A 21943-nucleotide genomic window follows, 5' to 3' on the forward strand; every position below is an offset into this window, starting at 1 on the left:
GGAATAAGAAGGGAGGGGGGTAGAAAGGGAATTAAAATAAGAGTGGGAATTAGGGGGACTGATTAAAAACAAAACATTGGTATAGAAGGAAATAGTGAAAGAAGAAAAGACAAGACTAGGAGTGGAAATCAAAATGCTAGGAAATACATAGCTGGTAATCATGACTCTGAATGTGAATGGAATGAACTCACCCATAAAATGCAAGCAAATAGCAGAGTGGATGAGAAACCAAAACCTTACCATATGCTGTCTACAAGAAACACACATGAGGAAGTTAGACATGCATAGGGTAAAAGTAAGAGAATGGAGCCAAATCTATTGGGCATCAACTGATAAACAGAAGACAGGAGTCACAATCATGATGTCTAACAAAGGTAAAGTAAAAATAGATCTAGTTAAAAGAGATAGGGAAGGTAATTACATCCTGATAAAAGGCAGTATAGACAATGAGGAAATATCAGTACTCAACATGTATGCACCAAATGGCATAGCATCCAAAATTTCTGAAGGAGAAACTAGTGGAGCTCAAGGATTAAATAGATAGAAAAACTATACTAGTGGGAGACCTGAACTTTCCTCTATCAGAACTAGATAAATCAAACCAAAAAAAACATAAGAAAGAGGTAAGAGAAGTAAATGAAATCTCATAAAAATTAGTAGGTATTTGGAGAAAAATAAATAGGGACAAAAAGGAATACACCTTCTTTTCAGCAGCACATGGCACATTCACAAATACTTTCCATGTACTAGGGCATAAAAACAGTGCAAACAGGTACAAAAAGAGCAGAAATAATAAATGCAACCTTCTCAGATCACAATGCAATGAAAATAACAATTTGTAAGGGTACATGGAGAGGCAAACAAAAAGTTAATTGGAAATTAAATGATATGATTCTCCAAAATCGGTTAAAGAACAAATCATAGAAACACTAATTTCATTGAAGAAAATGACAATGATGAGATATCCTTTCAAAATCTATGGGATGCAGCCAAAGCAGTAGTCAGGGGGAAATTTCTATCATTTGGTACTGGCAAGGAGACAGAAAGGAGTATCAGTGGAATAGACTTGGGGAAAGTGACCTGAGCAAGACAGTCTATGATAAGCCCAAAGATTCTAGCTTTTGGGACCAACATCCACTATTTGACAAAAATTGCTGGGAAAACTGGAAGACAGTATGGAAGAGATTAGGTTTGAATCAACATCTCACACCCTACACCAAGATAAACTCAGAACAGGTGAATGACTTGAATATAAAGAAGGAAACTATTGTAAGGATTAAAATTTTAGGGGAGACTGAGGCAAGATAGAAATTAGTTTCTCTCTGCAAGGAGTATTATATTTTTATGAGGTTTATTAAAGATTAAGGATTAAAGAAAATACAGGATAAGAAAGCACGTGACTAGGCCAGAGAGAGGCCTAGACACAACCTCACCTACATTATGAAAAGAGCCATGTCTTCTTGCAAGCAGAAAACAGGGAAGAAAAATGGCCCCAAAGCCTTTGCAATCAGGTTAAATACCCCATCTCGTTCTCAGCCCAGGTGAGGTTTTCAGTGAGATTACAAAGCATTCTGGGGAAGTGGAGCAAGGGCTTCTAGGGATTGCAGTCCTGGACTCAAGTCTATTTTTTACACTATAAGCAAATTAGGTGAACATATAATAGTATACATGTCAGATCGTTGGGAAAGGAAAGACTTTAAAACCAAGCAAGAGCTAGAAAAAATCACAAAATGTAAAATCAATAATTTTGATTACATCAAATTAAAAAGGTTTTACATAAACAAAACCAATGCAACCAAAATTAGAAGGGAAGCAACCAATTAAGAAACAATCTTCATAACAAAAATCTCTGACAAAGGCCTGATTACTCAAATGTATAAAGAGCTAAAATAATTATACAAAAAAATCAAGCCATTTTTCAATTGATAAATGGGCAAGGGACATGAATAGGCAATTTTCAGTTAAAGAAATCAAAACTATTAATAAGCAAATGAAAAAGTGTTCTAAATCTCTTATAATCAGAGAAATGAAAATCAAAACAAGTCTGAGGTATCACCTCACACCTAGCAGATTGGCTAACATGTCAGCAGAGTAAAGTAATGAATGCTGGAGGGGATGTGGCAAAGTAGGGACACTAATGCATTACTGGTGGAGTTGTGAATTAATCCAACCATTCTGGAGGGCAATTTGGAACTATGCCCAAAGGGTGATAAAAGACCGTCTGCTCTTTGATCCAGTCATAGCACTGCTAGGTTTGTACCCCTAAGCGATAATAAGGAAAAAGACTTGTACAAGAATATTTATAGCTGTACTCTTTGTGGTGGCAAATATTGGAAAATGAGGGGATGCCCTTCAATTGGGGAATGGCTGAACAAACTGTGTTATATGTTGGTGATGGAATACTATTGTGCTCAAAGGAATAACAAAGTGAAGGAATTCCAAGTGACTAGAATGACTTCCAGGAACTGATGTAGAGTGAAAGAAGCTGAACCAGGAGAATATTATACACAGAGACTGATACACTGTGGTACAATGGAATGTAATGGACTTCTCCATTAGTGGCAATGCAGTGATCATGAACAACTTTGAGGGATATACGAGAAAAAAACACTATCCACATTCAGAGAGAAAACTGCGGGAGCAGAAACACAGAAGAAAAACAACTGCTTGATTACATGGACCAAGGAGATATGATTGGGAATGTAGACTTTAATTGAACTTCCTAATGCAAACACCAACAACATGAAAATAGGTTTTGATCAAGGACACATGTAATACCCAGTGAAATTGCACATCAGCTATGGGAAGGGTTGGGGGAGAGGAGGGAGGGAAATAATATAATTCTTGTAACCAAGGAATGATGTTCTAAATTGATTAAATAAATTAATTTAAATGAAAAAATGAGGCAAGGTAGGGAGAGCAATGAACTGAAAGGGATAAAGTAAGTGGCAAACATAATCCTTTGAAGGTGGAAGAGCTATGGTTTCTTAAGGATGCTTCTGTTTCTGCAATTCCAGAATCTTTCTTTGTAAAAGTGTTTGGATATCTTGTTTCCTTTCTGGACGTAAAACCCAGGAATATATGTGTAGGGGATGTGAGTGACTGAGTTGGAAACACTGAAAAAGTAGCTAGGATATCTTGGAAGGAAAAAAATGTCTCCTTAAGCCTAGGGTTACAGTCTTAGTTGCTTCTCAGTATGATCTTCCCAAGGTGATGGAGGGGAGGTGGAAGTGATGAACTTCAGCTCAGTTAAGGCAAGAGAGGGAGAAAGCGCTTCAGTTCATGCTTTCTTTCGTCTAGACACTTCTGCCTCCTTCTTTCTTGGAAACACTAGGTTCCTCTCATATCTTTGCTTGGACCACCTGCTAAAAGATGTTATCATTCAGTCATGTCTGATCCTGTGACCTGTGGACCACAGACTTTCATGGCAAGGATGCTGGAATGGTGCACCATTTCCTTTTCCAGTGGGTTGACGCAAACATAGGTTAAGGGACTTACTCATAGTCACACTGCCAATAAGTGTCTGGGGTTGATTTGAACTCAAGAGTTCCTGATAGAAATGCAAAAGCAGAACATATGACATCACTTATCACACACACACACATATGTAAGTATGTGATCTGGGGTTTAGGCTTTAAAAGATCTCTCTATAGCAAAAATAAATAAAATGGAAATAGGTATCAAGTGGTAACATTTGTACAACCCAGAAGAATTTCTTGTTGGCTCTGTGAGGAGGATGGGAAAGAAAATGAATATGTAAACATGGAAAATATTTTAAAATTAAAATTTAAAAAACAGTTATTGACTCTAAACACACTGATCTCTCCATTGACCCACCTTTCTGCCCTTGCTGAAGATAGCCCAGTAGGAAGAGACCACATTTATCAGGGGGACAGGATGCAATTGGAGAGAGAGAGAGAGAGACTGCTTACAAAAAAGAACCAGGTGCTTATTTTAAACTATGAAAACAGAAGATGTTGCTCTGGAGGGTGGCGGGGGGTGGGGGGGTTCAGTTAATAGATTTTAGCAACTTGGCTAGTCCCTGCTCAGATGCAAATCTTATTCATTATTTGCCTTTAAAGTTCCTTTTAGCTCTAAGCCCAAAGTCAGAGATTTGTGCTCCATTTGACTAGATCTTGTAAACCTTGACTTGGCATTCATTTCAATACAAATTGAGGGGGTCTTACCCAGTGACCCTTAGTAAGTTATTTTGCTTCTTCTAATTCTGAAATAAATTTCCTCTTTTGTAAAATTAAGGGATGACACTGTGATATCCAAGTCTTTTCCAAGCCTAATATGAAACTCTAATTGGTTGTATTCCATTTGGGTTTTGGGCGGTGGCTATGTTAGATGGCTCCTTGCCATATGTATATTGCTAAATTTTTAAAACATGACTCTTCTCTCCCTCCAAATAATGTACACAACATATTTTAGGTTTAATCTACATTATTAAAAATTTCCCCATCATTTCCTTAAGTCTAAGCTATTTTAAAAAGAGCTGATATTTGCCAATTCCCAAGTTATAAATATTCAGGGGCATCTGGGTAGCTCATCGGATTGAGAGTCAGGCCTAGATATGAGAGGTCCTGGGTTCAAATCTGGCCTCAGACATTTCCCAGCTGTGTGACCCTGGGCAAGTCACTTGACCCCCATTGCCTAGCCCTTACCATTCTTCTGCCTTGATTGGCTCCAAGACAGAAGGTAAGGGTTTTTAAAAATAAATAAAAATAAAAAAATAAATGTTCACACTGAAAATTTAACAATCTCCTAAAGCCCAAAGGAGCTGGGCTTCATCATATCCTTCCTTCTAGCCTGCCCCCTTTAAAACCCCTTAACAAATGCACTAATCATCTTTCTGTTCCCTCATCCTGCTCTTCATCCTAATAATCAGACTTCTTCTGTGCCAATGGTGAAGAAACAACTTACCACTATGCCCAATGACTGAGAATAATTCCTGTTTAAAAGACCTCTCTAGAAATCTTGAGTCATCTTGGGATGTATCCACCAAAAGGATGTTCCATTTCTTGCTAACTTCAATTCCTTTTCCAAGCCACCCATAGAGTATGCCTTCAAAACAGGATTTGCCCCAGGGACAAACATCTTCTAGTTTTGACCCTAGGTAACATTAATCTTAGTAAGGATGTTAAATTTTAAAAGAAAGTATAGGATCACTTTTACCTTGATCTTTGTCCTTTATCAAATCATAAATAAATACCTTTTTGACTTTAGCACTGGAAATTAGCTCTAGACTATTGACATTTTCTTTGTCTGTTTCTCTAAATGACCATAACAGACAAATTTCCAAAGTTTAACTGATTCTGTGCCTCCTGTTCCTTTTATTCTTTGAACATATAGATGGCGCTTCCTGATGACCATCTTTCCCAAACAGAAGAAGGTTATTACTGGCAACTGTGCTGCTAGTACAGAAGAAATTGACTCTGGGGTCAAGGAACCTAGGTTCAAATCCCACCTGATACTTTTTTAAGGACACTTAACTGTGACTTTAGAAGTCAGTTAACTGGATTTGCTCACCTGTAAAATGAAGATTTTAGATTAAGTAGCTAAATTTGGACTAGGTTGGACTGGCTTCTCAACTTTGAACTTATTTTAAAAACTATTTTGATAATTCTATTTAAAAATAGTTTTTCCTTGTGTACTCATGCATATTTTGTATATAAAATCATTATTTGAAGAAGGAGCAACATTGGCTTCCCCAGGCTGCCTAAAAGAATTCATTATACAAAAGAGGTTAAAACTTGTTGAACAACTTATGAAATCTCTTCTAGCTATAGATTTATGATCCCGTGCTCCTCCCTATCTTTTCAAATAAATGTTTCACTTAAAAACAAAGAAATTTCTTAATTTAAATTACAAATTTAAAACATAGCCTTGTGTGGAAGGCAAATTTTGCATCTTTCAAGGATCCTTTCTCTTTCAACATTTGGAAATGGCTTGAACAGATCGTTGTTCAATGAATAAGTACTTTCTTCACATCCTCACATGGTATATTGCACTATTAACAGTAAAAATAACATATCTGCTTTAGGCTATTTCTTCACTGGTGACAAGTAACCATTCTCCAGAATATTACCACACAAACTCTCAAGAAATGTTCATGCAAACTATAAGAAAAAACTGATATACAAAATGATTAAAGTGTCAGGACTTGGGTTCAACAAGAAGACCCACCAACTACAAGGAAGGGTGGGAAGTAGGACTGGGGAAGGAAAGGTCTTTGCTGAGAGGTCTATGTTAGCTGTTTATGTTTATAACTCTGAAAAGATGTGAAAAACGATGTTTAGTGACATTATCCTGAAAGTCTTCTCTTGTGGGAATGGAAGTTTGATTCAGAGAAATGAAAATCTGTAGGCTCTACCACAGGGTGTGAAATTCCAGGCTTTATATGTCTTTGAAGATGCATAAATTAACATTTGTCAAGTGATTTTTTTAAGCTTTTAAAAATTCTTATTTATTTATTTGTTTTGGCCCATGACTTCAAACTCATAGCTCTGGAATACTGAGTCTCTGTGTCTTCACAGCAATATGTTTTCTACATGCACTTGACTTCTACCCCTCACTCTTGAATATTTTACTGTGACGGAAATGGGATGGTGTAAGTGATAAAGTGATAACTGAAAGTTTTTTGTTAATATAATAATAATATAATAGTATTCATAATAATAGGAGCAGCTAGGTGGTACAGTAGATAGAATGCTAGCCCTGGAGGCAGGAGGATTTATCTTTTTTTTTATTTCAAATTTGGCCTCAGGCACTTATTAGCTATGGGGACCTGAGTAAGTCACTTAACCCTTTTGGCTTTGGTTTCCTCATTAGTAAAATAAGCTCAATTAGAAAAAGTCAAACCACTGCAGTATATTTTGCCAAGAAAAGTCCAAATAGGATCCCCAAAAGTTTTTATTTTCCCTGGACTTTGAGATCTCTTATATGTAAAGATAAAAGATTAAACTCTAAGGCCCTTCCAAGCAATAAATTTGGGTTACTGATTTCCTATGACCTACCTCCCTCCCTCCCTCCCTTCCCTCCCTCCCTCCCTCCCTCCCTCCCTCCCTCCCTCCCTCCCTCCCTCCCTCCCTCCCTCCCTCCCTCCCTTCCTTCCTTCCTTCCTTCCTTCCTTCCTTCCTTCCTTCCTTCCTTCCTTCCTTCCTTCCTTCCTTCCTTCCTTCCTTCCTTCCTTCCTTCCTTCCCTCCTTTTCTTTCTTTCCCCTTACCTTCAGTCTTAGAATCAATACTGTATATTGGTTCCAAGGCAGAAGAATAGTAAGGGCTAGGTTAAGTGACTTGCCCAGGGTCCCATAGTTAGGAGATGTACAAAGTCAGACATGAGCCCAGGACCTCTTATCTCTGCGCCTAGTTTTCTATCCATTGAGCTATCCCGCTGCCTTCATGACTACTTTCAAATGATATGCCAGGTTTAACTAATCAAGGCTACCAATAAACAAGTTATTTGGAGAGAAACTTAACCCCCAAATTAAAAAAATACAAATGAACCACATTTTAAATTCTAATCTGAAAAACTGCATTATTATTGAAGTGCCATTTTTTTGAGGGGGTGGGAATGAGTGAGATTAAAGATGATTTTTTGTGAAAATTTGAACTTCAGATTTTTTTAACATTCTTATTCCACAAAGTACATTTCTAGAGAGTTGATGGAAAATGAAATCTGAGCTAGGAAGAGTTTTAGAGATTATAAAAATAATCCAGGAACCAAACTCATTTGCATAATACTCTCTTCATTGACAAAGAATAATTAATAGAAGTACCAGTTCATTGGGAAAGGAGAAAGTCTTGCTCTTCTGACTTTTAGCTTCAAAACATAGAGAGAAGATAGACAACAGAGAGGCAAGACACTTCAGATTCTCTTCCAAGAGACGAGATCCCTGAAGGGAGGCAGAGACTTTAGGAAGAATAAGTCTATCAAGGTAGAGCAGGCTCTCCACAGATCCTCTCCACAACTGTCCTTCCCACAGGCAGAAGCACTGAGTAATCCTTGCCAATTTGTTTTTTGTTGTTCAGTTTTTCATTTACTACCAAATCCCATTGGGGATTTTCTTGGCAAAGATATTGGAGCGGTTTGCCATTCCCTTCTGCAGCTCATTATACAGATGAGATAACTGAGGCAAAGCAGGATGAACTGACTTGCCCAGGTAACACTACCAGTAAATGTCTGAGGTCAGATTTGAATGCAGGAAGATATTTTCCTGACCCCAGAACTGGTGCTCTATCCACTGTGCCACCGAGCTGCCCATCTCTACCAATGAGGAGAGTCTGACAAATGAGCTTGAGTGCCAAGCTGTACCTGATTCTGTATTATTCTACAGATAAAGAAATTAAAGATTAGGAAATTGAAATATCTTACATATATATGCCATATAAACACAGAATCAGTTAAAGGTAGAACCTGGACTAGAATGCAGGTCTCCCGACTCTTAGTACAGGAAGTCTTTCCAATATGTCTTTCTGTTTCTCACTGTCAAGGACTTCCCTCTGAGTTTCATTTCCTCAACTAAGCAATAATGAGCACAGTTAGTGAAAAATTACCATAATCTTACTCAAAACAACAGTTAACCTTAATTTGAGCTTCTTTTATTACTCTTAAAAACCCTTCAAGGTCCTTCAAGAGAAATATGAGTTACTAAAGGAAGAAAATCATATTTAACACTAAATAAAAAGGAAATTTCATTAATTGCTTTCTTTCAATATATTCAAGAATCATGTAATCACTTTAGTTTCTTACATTTGCAATAAGTAAAAATTACCCATTTCCCAAATAATAACCCCATAGAACAAAAGATGATATTCAAGCTTTTTTTTTTTTTATTGTTCAGTCATTTTCTGGTCATGTCTGACTCTTTTGGGGTTTTCTTGGCAACTGGAGTGATCACCCATCTCCTTTTACAATTCATTTTACAGATGAGGAATGGAGGCAAAGAGAATTAAATGACTTGTCCTATGGTCTCAAAGCTAGTATCTGAGGGCAGATTTGAAATCAGGTCCTCCTGATTCCCAAGCCAGTGCTCTCTCTGTGTTTACTTTACTGTCAGATCGGCAACACATGTTTTTATTGATTGATTCTAAACATTTTGTTACAGTGATTTTTATTTACTGTTACAATGATTAACCACCATAGATGTCAGCGACAAATTGCTGTTTTTTAAGGATATAGTAGACTTGGCATAACTGGGAAATTGACTAATTTATCTGCACTAATCGCTTATGTTTCCGGTTAAGGAGCTGTTACCAAGATGGGAGAGAAGGGATAAACCTATTTCCCATGTTGGTAAAATTTATGGGAAGAAGATTGTACTTGGGATAATTAATACTTAGAGCTATGTAACTCCAGGAACTATGGAAATCACAAGAAAGAATATATGGCAGGAAGACCTTAGTAAAGCAGTGTTGCATAAGGCAATAGACATTGGATTTGGAATCAAAACATTTGGACTGGAGTCCGGGATCTAGTAATTACTAGTTATAAAGCTGTGGGCAAGTTATTTGGCTTTTCTGAGACCCATTAAGCCTCAGTTTCTACATTAATAAGATGGGGAAAGTAATTCTAACAATGACCAGGATGCAAAAATCATTTAGAAAATAATAAAGCACTACAGGAATATGAGTTATATTATAGGATTTAACTAATGTATAGAGATCATACCAAAGGGAATTAAGACTGCTCATCTCCCTCAATTGTTTTAAGTATTCTGGAAATAAGTGAGTCAAAATCTGGAGGGAAATTCAGACAAAAGAACAAAGGATCCACCCTAAGCAATCTAGACATTAATAAATAATTTATGGAGAACATTACTGCCTTCTGATGTAAACCTTTAGATTGGTGATTTAAAACAACAACCACAACCACAACAATCACAACCACAACCACCATACACCACCTACATCCAAGTCTTACTGCAGACGTCTTAAGCCTCAGCAGGACTGCAATTAAAATTCTCCATTCCTACCAACTGAAATGCCAAAAACATTAGCAGACACTTCTTATGTTGACACAACCTCCCACTGGGGTAATGATCTGGTCTCAAAATCACGGTTCCCAGCTTTATAGAAAATGGAGAACACAAGAATTTTTTCTCATTCCTCCATATTTATAGCTTAATATGGTTGAGCTTGGCCAGTTTTCCCAGACAAAAAATTAACATGTAAAAGGTAAATTTAATCCCAAGGTTAGCCCTGATTGCAACATGACTTTAAGGAGGGGGAGGGGGTTGGAGGAGGGGAAAAAAAGAATACCAGAAATACAGGATATCTCTTTACACAAACGCAATATACTACCATGTTTACTGATGCAAAAATGATGAGTAGCAATTTTGTAATGCATTAAGGTTTCCAAAGCATTAAAAAATACACTTATAGCATAAAGTTATATATACATAAAAACCACAGAAAATAGGGGTTATTATCCCTTACTTTACAGATGAGGAAACTAAAGCAGGCAGAGATTAAATGATTTGCTCAGGGACACACAGATAATAAATGACTGGAGGCTGAATTTGAACTCAGGTCTTCCTAAACTCCAAGCCCAGTGTTATATCTTTTATGATACCGACATGCTAGTAAATTACACTAATACATTAACATACATATAAGATATAACTAATAATGTAAGACATTATTTAATTTGTTAGTGTCTGATACATGTAATACATAAAATTATACATAATTCATAGATGTATTATATATATAATGTATACATATATATATAGCCTTACTCTAATTTGATTCACCTTTACTACAAAAAAATAGCACAAATGACTGTAATTATGTGTGTGTGAGAGTAAGAGTGAGAAAGAGAGACAGAGAGAGATCATTTGAACACCAGAACACTATGTGAACAAGGAGGGGGAAGAAACAGTAAAGATGAGAATTTTTTGCCTTGGAAACTTAAACAATCAATTGAGTAAAGCAGAAAATGAAGGGTGACCTAAATAATTGGAAAGATATACAACATTTAAAGCTGGGCCATACCAATAAATTAAAAATGAACATACTACTTTAATTACTCCATAAATTTCACACTACATCAATTAAATTTCCAAGAGAATACTTTATAAAATTAGAAAAAATAAAAAAAATTATATAGAAAGGAAGGCCAAGAATACCACTGGGAATAAGGGGGTGGAGGGCTAAGGAGGCCTTTCTAACCATACTAATTGTTTCATATATACAATTATGCTAAATAATAATTGATCCATACAGCATATCAAGGTTTAGAAAATGCTTTACATAAATTATCACATTTCAGCCTCACAAAGATCATCCACTGCAAGTAAAATAATCCATATTTTATTGATGAAGAAAAAGAGTCACAGAGAAGTTAACTAGCTGCTCATATTCACACACCTAGGCACACATCATTAGATAGGATATGAACCCAAGTCTTGACTAAGTACCACACTGTCTAATGCATAAAGAGCCAACATCACTTTCTCTCCATCTTCGGTGATGTATTTTATGCCACTTCTCATGCATAAATTGCTCTAATATACTATAGTCTACTTATTTCCACTATCTGGGGACAACAAGAGAGACCCCAGTTAGAGCTGTGTAATGAAGGGCACCCTGAGCCTACTTCCAATATTCTTGCCATTGCTTCCTTCCTTTTTTTCTCAAAGCTGACTTCAAGTCTCTACCCTCCTTCTCTCTGATCCTTCAACCCACTCTTCCCATCCCAGAGGTGGTGGGGAACCTCACCAGGCAGATCCAAAGATTCCTGAGCCTAGCCATCCGCCATTTTGGACATCCTTGGGACTTCCAGGCCTTTCCATAACCCTAGAGCTGAATTTGTGTGTGTGCTGTCTTTCCCAGAATGTAAACTCCTTGAGAGCAGAGATAGTTTCCCTCCCCATTTTTATCGATAGCACATAATACTGGCTTACTAAATGCTTTCTCATTCATTCTCAAGGACTATTTTCATTGCCCTCTTAATTGCTTTTAATTATGATTCTCCCAAGATCATGGTGTTCCATGACTAGAGGCCAAAAAGCATCAAGGAAGAAGAATAGATGTCATAGTCTTGGTGATGATTTTATAACTACTACATTTTTCCACAATGGGCAGTTAAATTTTTTTTCATACTTCTATGGATTTCTATGTAATATTTTGGTGTTCAATGCAATTATTATATCATAAATGAATAAGAACTTTGGGAGAACAGTGTCTTTAAAAGAGAATACTTTTTTAAAAATTCAGTGCAAGACATTTTATATGACACTGGCAAAAACCCCATCATGTGTGTCCCTTTTGTTCACCTTTCTTGATCTCAATATTCAGAAGATTGCTGAACAAAGGCATTTGTATTATGGAAGCTGTCATAGGGTCTTGTATGACTTTAACTTATGCATGGGAGCACCGCCTTATGGAAGAAACCCTTCAAGGTTATGTTTCATTCTAATGAGTCAAGTGCTTTAAAAAAAAAGTAAATCAATAGCAATCCCCTAACAAGGGGATGGCTCACTAGGTAGGGAAGATGGGAGGGATATATTCAGAAATGTAGGTGATGTAAAAACAAAAGATATCAATAAACATTTAAAAATCAATAAATGAGAGCCACAGCAGGATTTGACATTCTCTATACTTTCCATTCCATTTTGTGACTATAAAGTTGTCTGCTATAGAAAAGGGTCCACAGATGCCAACTTGTTTCCTTTCACTTTTATTTTTTTAAAACCCTCACCTTCTGCCCCAACTCTAAGACAGAAAGGCAAAAGGCAGGGACCAGACAACTGAGATTAAATGACTTGCCCAGAATCACAAAGCTAGGAACCTCTTTGTTTTTATCCCAAGGCTGCGTGTATCCTGGACACTTAAAAAGTACACCAAAAGAGTGGGGGCAAGGATGGCTGTGGCCAGCTGGATCTTTAAGGACATTTTTTGAGCCCTCAAACACGTTTATGAAACAATACCTTGAGTATAATATTATTTGCTGTTTTTTTTTTTACCTTGTGTTCAATCTTTAAAGATCCAAGGACTCTTTTATAGGTGTAGGTTATTTTCTTTCAAACTCTCACTCCCTGTGAAAGCAGCACCTAAGACAATATACCTTTCTAATTCTACAAAAAGATTTTAACCTGTTTACGTTGTGCTAGTATATGATTTTTGCTATTGGATTTTCAACTTATTCTGTTTCATTTAAAGCATGATTCACAAATATACTCTGTGCCAACTTTCTTAAGGATTTTAAAACTCCTCCAGTTTATATTTTACACACACACACACACACACACACACACACACACACACACACACACGCGCGCGCGCACGCGCTAAAGGTCTTTTTTTCCCCAAAATTTCATTTAAATTGAACAAGCCATAAATGAGTTTCCTAAGGAAAAAATCCCAGAACCAGATGAATTTGTAAGTGATATCTGCCAAACATTTAAAGAATAGTTCATTCTAATACTACACATCAACTGTTTGAAAAACAAAAAAAAAAAGCAAGAGTCCTATGAGAGGTAAATGAGGGAGCCAAAGCAGAGAAAGAAAAAGTCAGAAGGATTACTTTAATGAATATTGATGCAAAAATTTTAAATAAAATGTTAGCAAGGAGATTGTAACAATATATCATAAATAGATCAAACATTTTCTGTATGACTAACTTAGATTTATGCCAAAAACATAAGGCTAGTTCAGTATTAGGGAAGCAATAAATATAATTAACCCATCAATAAACAACAAAAATAATAATATTATCCCAATAGATGCAGGGGAAAAAAAAAACTTTTGACACAATATAATACTCATTCCTGTTTAAGGAAAAAAAAACACTAGAAAGCACAAGAAAGCACTTATCTTAAAATAAATAGCTTAAAATTTTTAAATAAGGATCTATCTAAAACCAAGAGCAAACATTATCTGTAATGGATCCCCATTATAGCCAGAAGCCTTTCCAACAATATCAGGGGTGAAGCAAGGATGCCTTTTAACACCATTATTATTCAACATTGTACTAAAAATGCTAGCTATAGCAATTAGACAAGAAAAAATTTAGGAATAAGTATAGGGAACAAGGAAGAAAAACTATTACTTTTCATACATGACATGAAGGTTTATTAAAAAAACTACAGAGAATCAAGTAAAAAACTAACTGAAATAGTTTGAGTTATCATATTATAATATAACTGAAGCTTCCCAAAAAGGTAGCATATGTAAAATAAACCATACAAATCATCAGTAGTTATGTATATTGTCAAGAAAATCAAATAAAAAGATAGAGAAATTCCATTTAAAATAATAACAGATATTATAAAATTCACAGGGAACATAGGAATCAAATAAATGTAATCACAAAACTCTTCACACAAATAAAAACAAAATACAAAATAATTAGAGAAATATTAATTGCTCACAGGTCAGCAGAACCAATGTCATAAAAATGACAATACTGCCTAAATTAACTTACTTACGCAGTGCCATATCAAACTACCAAAGAATTTCTTTATAAAGCTAGGAAAAAAAAAAAAAACAAAATTCATTCTGAGAAACGAAATATTAAGAAAAAGGGACTCAATGAAAAAAAAAGGGAATGGAGTGGGGGGGGCGGGGATAGCAGTACCATATAGCAAAAATATAACAAAATAATACATATAACAAAATGAAACAAAAAAAATATAACAAACACAAAAAATGTATTGTCAAAACAATATAGTAGTGGATAAGAAATATAGTATACAGAATCAAATGAACACAGTGACAGTTTGATAAAACCCCAAATCCAAGTTATAGGGGGAAAGGATTCATTATTTGACAAAATTATTGGAAAACTGGAAAGTAGTCTGAAAGAAACTAAGTACTATCAATATCTCCTTTCTATCAAGATAAGCACAAGGGGACAGCTAAGTGGCTCAGTGGATTGAGAGCCAGGCCTAGAGATGGAAGGTAAATTCTAGGTTCAAATCTGGCCTCAGATACTTCTTAGCTGTGTGACCCTGGGTAAATCACTTATCCCCCGTTGCCTACTCCTTATCACTCTTCTGTCTTAGAATCAGTATATAATACTGATTCTAAGACAGAAGGTAAAGTGTTTTTTTAATTAAAAAAAGATAAGTGCAAAGTGAATATATGATTTAGGCATAAAGAGTGAGAAATCTATGGAGAGAAGAAAAGTTCATGACCAAACATAAAGTACAAAGGTTTACAAAAAGTAAAAAGGTTAATTTTGTTATATAAGATAGTTTTGGCATAAACAAAACTAATGCAACTAAAATTAGAAGGAAAGCAAGAAACTGGGAAAAAAAACTTTAAAGCAAGTTTCTAAGTAGTGTTGATTGATACAATGGCTCATCACAATTCCAAAGGATTCATGAAAAAATACTATTCATCTATAAAGAAATGAGCTTAGTATTAAAGCAGATTTCCCCTCCCCTCTTTTTCTTACATTTTTTTTTCTCAGAATGTGAACAATATGGAAATTTGTTTTGCATGACTTCATATTTATAATAAGTTTTGTATTTCTTATCTTCTCAATGGGCAGAGGAGGGAGAGAATTTGAAACTGAATACAAAATAAAATTGAACTAAAAAAACAACATCCCATTTATTGTTACCCTGCCTTTGTCACTCAGGCATAACCTGGCAAAGAGGCCAAAAGCAAGGTACAAATAAAAGGATTAAGGCCTGAATGTATGTAATTTCTAGTGAGAATGGCTCCAAACAAGAACATGTCAGGGATAAGATTTTTGTTTTTATTTTTCACTCAAGGGAGAGCTAAAGAATGTATACAAGGAAAACATTTTGCAGAGAAGGAAAAAGAAAGAAAAAGCCAACTTTGCTTGTGGGGGGATGGTAAAGGGAGAGGAAAAGAAATTAGTTCAAAATCATACATTGGAAAAGAAACTAGAGTAATGGAGAATAGGGGAGATACACCTTGAAGACAACGGTAAAATGAAAATCCCTTTAAAACTGTTTTAGGAAAGAAAGGGGGACTCTTTCTTTTTTAGAGAGTACTTGGGTGTAAAGAAAGTTTTCTTTCTTTTTCTTTTTTATAAAAAGCAAGAGGCAATGATCTTTGCTTCTTAAAAGAGTAACAATAAAAGTCAGTATTTATATAGCACCTTAAACTTTCCAAAGCACTTATACAGATGCTATTTAATTTAATTCCCACATCAACTCTATTAACATGTAGGGGAAATTATTTTCCCAATATACAAATGAGGAAACAAGGGTCAAGAGAGGTAGTTTAGTCATGAATTCTATCTCTTGCTTAGGCATGAACTCTTCCCTGATTCATAGATATGACAAGTAATTTCTTCCCTCCTCCACTCATTTGTTTAGGGTCAGGGTCACACAGATAATAAGGATGTGAGTCAAGATTCAAACACAGTTCTTCCTGAGTCCAACATCATTTTATGTAGTCATTTTTAAGTCACATCTAATTCTTTATGCCACCATTTGGGGTTTTCTTGGCAGAGTGATTTGCCATTTCCTTCTCTAGCTCATTTGACCACTGAGGAAAGAAACTGAGGCAAAAAGGATTAAGTGACTTGCACAGGGTCACACAGGTAGGAGGTGTCTGAGAACAGATCTGAACTCAGAAAATGAGTCTTCCTAACTCCATACCCAGCGTGTATCCCACTGTGCCATCCAGCTTCTCCCCCTTGCCTAACACTATCTATTATGCCACTAATGCAATAAGGGGAACCTTATGCCTATTAAATATAGAAAGCCTTGAATTACTTGAATCATTCAAAGGATCAAAGGTTTGAACAAGTCCTCAATGAATTTAGGAGGTTCTGATGTATTTTGAACATTAGATAAAAGCTAATGAGGTCATACAGAAAATATTTTCTTATTGAGTGAAAAGAGTCAGGTAGCTAGGAGACAGTGAATAGAGTGCTAGGGCTGAAGTCAGAAGACTCATCTCCCCAAGTTCAAATCTGCTCTCAGACATTTTCTAGCTGTGTGATCCTGAGAAAATCACTTAACCCCTTTTGCCCCAGTTTCCTCAGGGCCAAATGAGCTAGAGAAGGAAATGGCAAATTATTCCAATATATTTGCCAAAAGCCTCAAATGGGATTATGAAAATTGGACATGACTGAAAAATGATCAAACAAGATGGTTTTGGACTCAGGAAGAACTGTGTTTGAGTCCTGCTTCACCTACAAATGAGTTGAAGAAGGAAATGGCAAGCCATTCCAGTATTTTTGTCAAAGGGGAAAAACCCTAAATGCAGTCACAGAGTTAGACACTCTTGAGACAGCTGAACAATAACGAAAAGAAAGTCATGCCCTGTGGGCTTAAATATAACATCAAATCAATTCACCAACAGATTAATCAGTTTCCTCATTCCAGTGCCTTGAAGAGGCATTTTCTTATGTCTATGCCAGAAGTATAAGGAAGGAGGTAAGAAGGAAGCCCAAAGAGGGAGTCCCTCTCGACCCCATCCCATTGTAACAGTAGAGGGCAACAAATCCAGCAGGGAGTTGAGACACACAAAGGATCAACTAAGTTGGCTTCTGGAAAACTAACCTTCTAGTCCAACAGGAGTTAGGAGAATAAACCAAATTCCTAGACAATGGATTTCATGTACTAAATAACACTTGAATAGAAAAATCCAGTCTGAAGAAAAGTGTTAATTGCCCACGTGAAATATTATTTATTGAAATACACACGTAATTCTAGAATCGATACTTTTTTTCATTTGTTATCTATTGGAGAAGGAGGAGTCATAAACTACACAATTCTAAACCAAGCACTAACCTCCAGAGTGGTTATACAATACTTTGAAAAACTAACACCCTACAATAATAAATCCCATGTGTGTGTATATATCCCTTTATTGCTCAAAGCTACTTTACCAATATTCTAAATTTATAGAATTGGGAGAAACCCAGGCAGAACAGACTATTAATATCATAAAGAACAGTATTCTTTAATATTTATTAAGTTAGTGTTATATGCAAAAGAAACTAGGAACTTTTCAGTAACTAATTCAGTAACTATAATGCATGTTCAGCAGCTATGGTTCCCTGCTGATGTACAAACTGAACTTTTCATTTAACTATGAAACGGGAATTTTTTCTTTCATTTTCTTTTGTTGTTCAACTAGAACATTGCCCTAAGTGCTTGCATAGCTATCCTCTTGCTAAAAATAAGGGGAAAAGGATAAAGAGATTTGAACACGATAGCCCGAAGAGAATTGCCACAATGAATGGCAATTGTTGAACTGGCTTTCGTCTTTGTGCAATCTGAAACATCTAATTAGAAAAATTCTAAGCAAAGGGGTTAGAAGTGATGGCATAAAGGGAGGAGAAAGGGCAGGAGTAAAAGCATCTCATGGTTGAAAGAGACCTCAGAGGCCATCTAATCTAAAATACGTGGAGTCCATCACTGAAAAGTAGTCATCTCGCTTTCACTTGTGGGAGAATCCCCATTACACTTTCAGCCTTAACTCTTAAGAAGTGTTTCCTTCCATCAATCCTACAAGTGCCACACTCTGAATTACTCTTCTTAGTTCTGCCCTCTTGAGCCAAACAAAATAGGGCCAATCCTTCTTCCTCCTGAGAGACCTTCAAGGACTTAAAGACCGGTGACACTTTCACCACTTGGCCCAGTAAATCTTTTTTCTTCAAGTTAAATATTCCCTGTCGCTTTACCTTTTAAGTGACTGGTTTATTAAATTTTCTAATCCATTCACCATCCTGGTTTCTTTCCCCTCTACAAGTCAATATTACTTTGTGTGATAGATCATCAGGAATCAGGCTTAGGAGTGTACAGCAGTAAGGAGATCTATGTTTCTTAACCCAAATCATGGTTTAGACTAATAAATTATCTATAACCCTAAAATAAAATTTTTTTGCCCTCTATGGCCTCAACTCCATCTCTATCTACAACTAAGAGACTAGGACAAAAACCAGAGAGAAAGAAAAAGCTGGTAATGGAAGGGGTAAATACAATGTAGAAGAAAGGAATATATATTTTTTAAAATTCACAGATTTTAATTTAAAAGGGCTTTTAAAAGTTAAAGGTTTTTGGGGGGGGGGCATCTGGGTGGCTCAGTGGATTGAGAGCCAGGCCTAGAGAGGGGAGGTCCTAGGTTCAAATCTGACCTCAGCCACTTCCCAGCTGTGTGACCCTGGGCAAGTCACTTGACCCCCATTGCCTAACCCTTACCACTCTTCTGCCTTGGAGCCAATACATAGTATTGACTCCAAGACAGAAGGTGAGGGTTTTAATTTAAAAAAAAATTAGGGCCTTAAGTTTATTAAAGGTTATTGAAACCAAAGGAAGTATTTGTTCTTGCCAAAAATGATATGTCATCCTACATTCCCTCAATGCAATCACAGCTTCTTCTATGTTACACCTTTGGATATACATGATAGTAGTGGCTGTGGTGAAAGAGAGGGAGAAATGAGACACTGAAGTGTTTTCTTTTACTTTTTTTCCTTCCATTTCCCCCCTAAAACCTTTACCTTCTTACTTAGTACCAATTCTGAAATAATATAGGAGCAAGTCCTGGGCAATTGAGGTTAAGTGACTTGCCTAGGGTTGCGTAGCTAGGAAGTGTCTGCAGTCAGATTTGAACCCAGGAACTCCTGATTGCAGACCTGGCTCTTTACTATGGAACCTGTCCATTCCTCTCTCAATTACTTTCCTCATATACAATCTCCCTCCCCAGCTCTCCTCATCCTTGTTTGTCCCTCTCCCTTTCTACCCACTCTGCACTGCCAAGAGAGGCTGCTTTCTATTAATAACCCTCTTTTTCATCATGAGGGCAAAATTAAAGCCAAATCTGAAACTTAGAAAGAAAACAAAATCTCTGCAACCCAAAGAAAGAAATACTGATTTTTCAGTCATTTAAATATTATTCCTCTTTTCCTTGCTCTCATTCAGAACCAGCTAAATTAAAAGACAGGCTTTGTAGGCTAAGTGCTAGTTAGTTGGCAAAGAGATGTGGATTTCAGTTAATTTTGCAAACTCTGTCAAGGTTTCAGTGGGTAATTGAGACAGATGAGTTTGAAGATCCTGAAGACTGTCTTCAGAGCTAAAAGATTAGGGTAAGACAATTCTGTTGGTCACAATCTGGTCCACACTCAAGATATAAATTGGTCCAGGATCATCAACCACCCTGAGGTTGGGAAGTCATTCTACTTCCTAAAGTTATCCTGTCAGCGTTGTAATGAGACCAGCAACCTGCCCAATTCTCCCTAACCTCTTAATACTCCAGTCAGGGAGAATCAATCAGTGGGATCAGAATGTCAGAAACCTAACCCAAAGTGACTCCTGGGACCTTCACACTTGAATAAGTTCCCATTTGACTTAGAGTCAATTCTTACTTGTATCGGAAAAGAAACTGAGGAGAAATATGCCTAAAGACAAAAGTAATCAACATAAAAGACTGATCAGGAAAGCAACATTAGGCATGGCTTTTCCCTTCAAAGCAATATCTCTTCCAGCCCTTTCAAGAGGAGGAGGATGTTCAAAGGAATCATCAGGTCTTAAGGTCTGGGGCTCTTACTTAGAGGGATCAGATGATCCTCATCCTAAAATGGAAGGAAAACAACTAATTTGAAAGGAGAAACTTTGTTTAATGTTGGTTTCCTAATTCAATATTCATTATGTTGATTACTTTTAGCTCTAAACACATTCATTTTCATTTTCTCAGGTACAGACCAGTACCTACAAAAGCATATGTACAAAAAATATTCATAGCTGCACTCTTTGTGGTGGCAAAAAACTGGAAAATGAGATCGAATGGAGAATGACTGAACAAATTGTGGTATCTGATGGTGATGGAATATTATTGTGCTAAAAGGAATAATAAAGTGGAGGAATTCCATAGAGACTGGAACGACCTCCAGGAAGTGATGCAGAGCGAAAGGAGCAGAACCAGGAGAACATTGTATACAGAGACTGATACATTGTGGTACAGTCGAATGTAATGAACTTCTCTACTAGCAGCAATGCAATGATACAGGACAATCCTGAGGAACTTAGAAGAAAGAACACTATCCACATCCAGAGAAAGAACTGTGGGGGCATAAAAGCTGAAGAAAAACATATGGTCAATCATGTGGTTCGATGGGGATGTGATTATTGTTTTGGGGCTAAAAGATCATCTACTATAACTATGAATAATGTGGAAATAGGTTTTGAACAGGGATACATGTAAAACCCAGTGGAACTGCTTGTTGGCTTTGGGATATGGGGGGAAAAAGAGCAGGAGGGGAGATCATGAATCATGTAACCATGGAAAAATATTCTAAACAAAAAAAATTTAAGTATATGTACAAGATACATACAGAGTAGATGAAAGGTAATATCAGAGGAGAAGGCAATGGAGGGATATCATGAGTCCTGCCCTCAAGGACTTTTGGTCACCAAAGCATAAATGTGGGCATACGTGTATACTTAAGTGCATATATCAGTGAAATTTGGACCAGCTAGAAGGAATATGTCCATCCTATTGCCCCAGCTAACTGAGTTCAAGAACTCTTGCTTTTGTCTCTTTATATTAATAATCCATTACTTTGTGAATCCTAGGTATTCAACAAATGCTCTTTTTTCTTCTTCCTTTCATTTCTAGCTCCCCAAATGGCAAAATTTAGAATTGAAACCTCCACATATCCTTAGCTTCAAAGGCCATCAATCATGCTTCTCTTCTCCATTCTCAAAATAGGAAAAGAAAACAGATTTGTCTATAAGGATGATGATAATAATGATGATAATAAACATTATGTAATGCCGATTATATACTAGGCACAAAGTGAAGAGCTTAAAAATATTCTCTTTTGATTTTCACAACTCTGCAGAGGTAAGTACAAATATTATCTCTTCTTTACATTTGAGGAATATTACCTCTTCTTTACATCGGAGGCAAAACCAAGTTTGTTTTTTTAATATTTTGACTAGGGTCACAGAGTTAGCATCATTTGTTTTCTTACTATTTGTTTCTTACTATTTTTCTATCCTTCCTG

The 21943-nt window shown here is 36.3% G+C and overlaps 1 protein-coding gene across 16 annotated transcripts in view; it reads right to left on the minus strand.

The window, feature by feature from the left end:
- Positions 1–21943, minus strand: part of MAST4 (microtubule associated serine/threonine kinase family member 4) — an 818549-nt gene that overhangs the window by 279915 nt on the left and 516691 nt on the right. The gene's annotated exons all lie outside the window — the stretch shown is intronic.

This window comes from Monodelphis domestica, chromosome 3 (assembly GCF_027887165.1).
Source record: "Monodelphis domestica isolate mMonDom1 chromosome 3, mMonDom1.pri, whole genome shotgun sequence".
In the NCBI taxonomy this organism is placed as follows: domain Eukaryota; kingdom Metazoa; phylum Chordata; class Mammalia; order Didelphimorphia; family Didelphidae; genus Monodelphis; species Monodelphis domestica.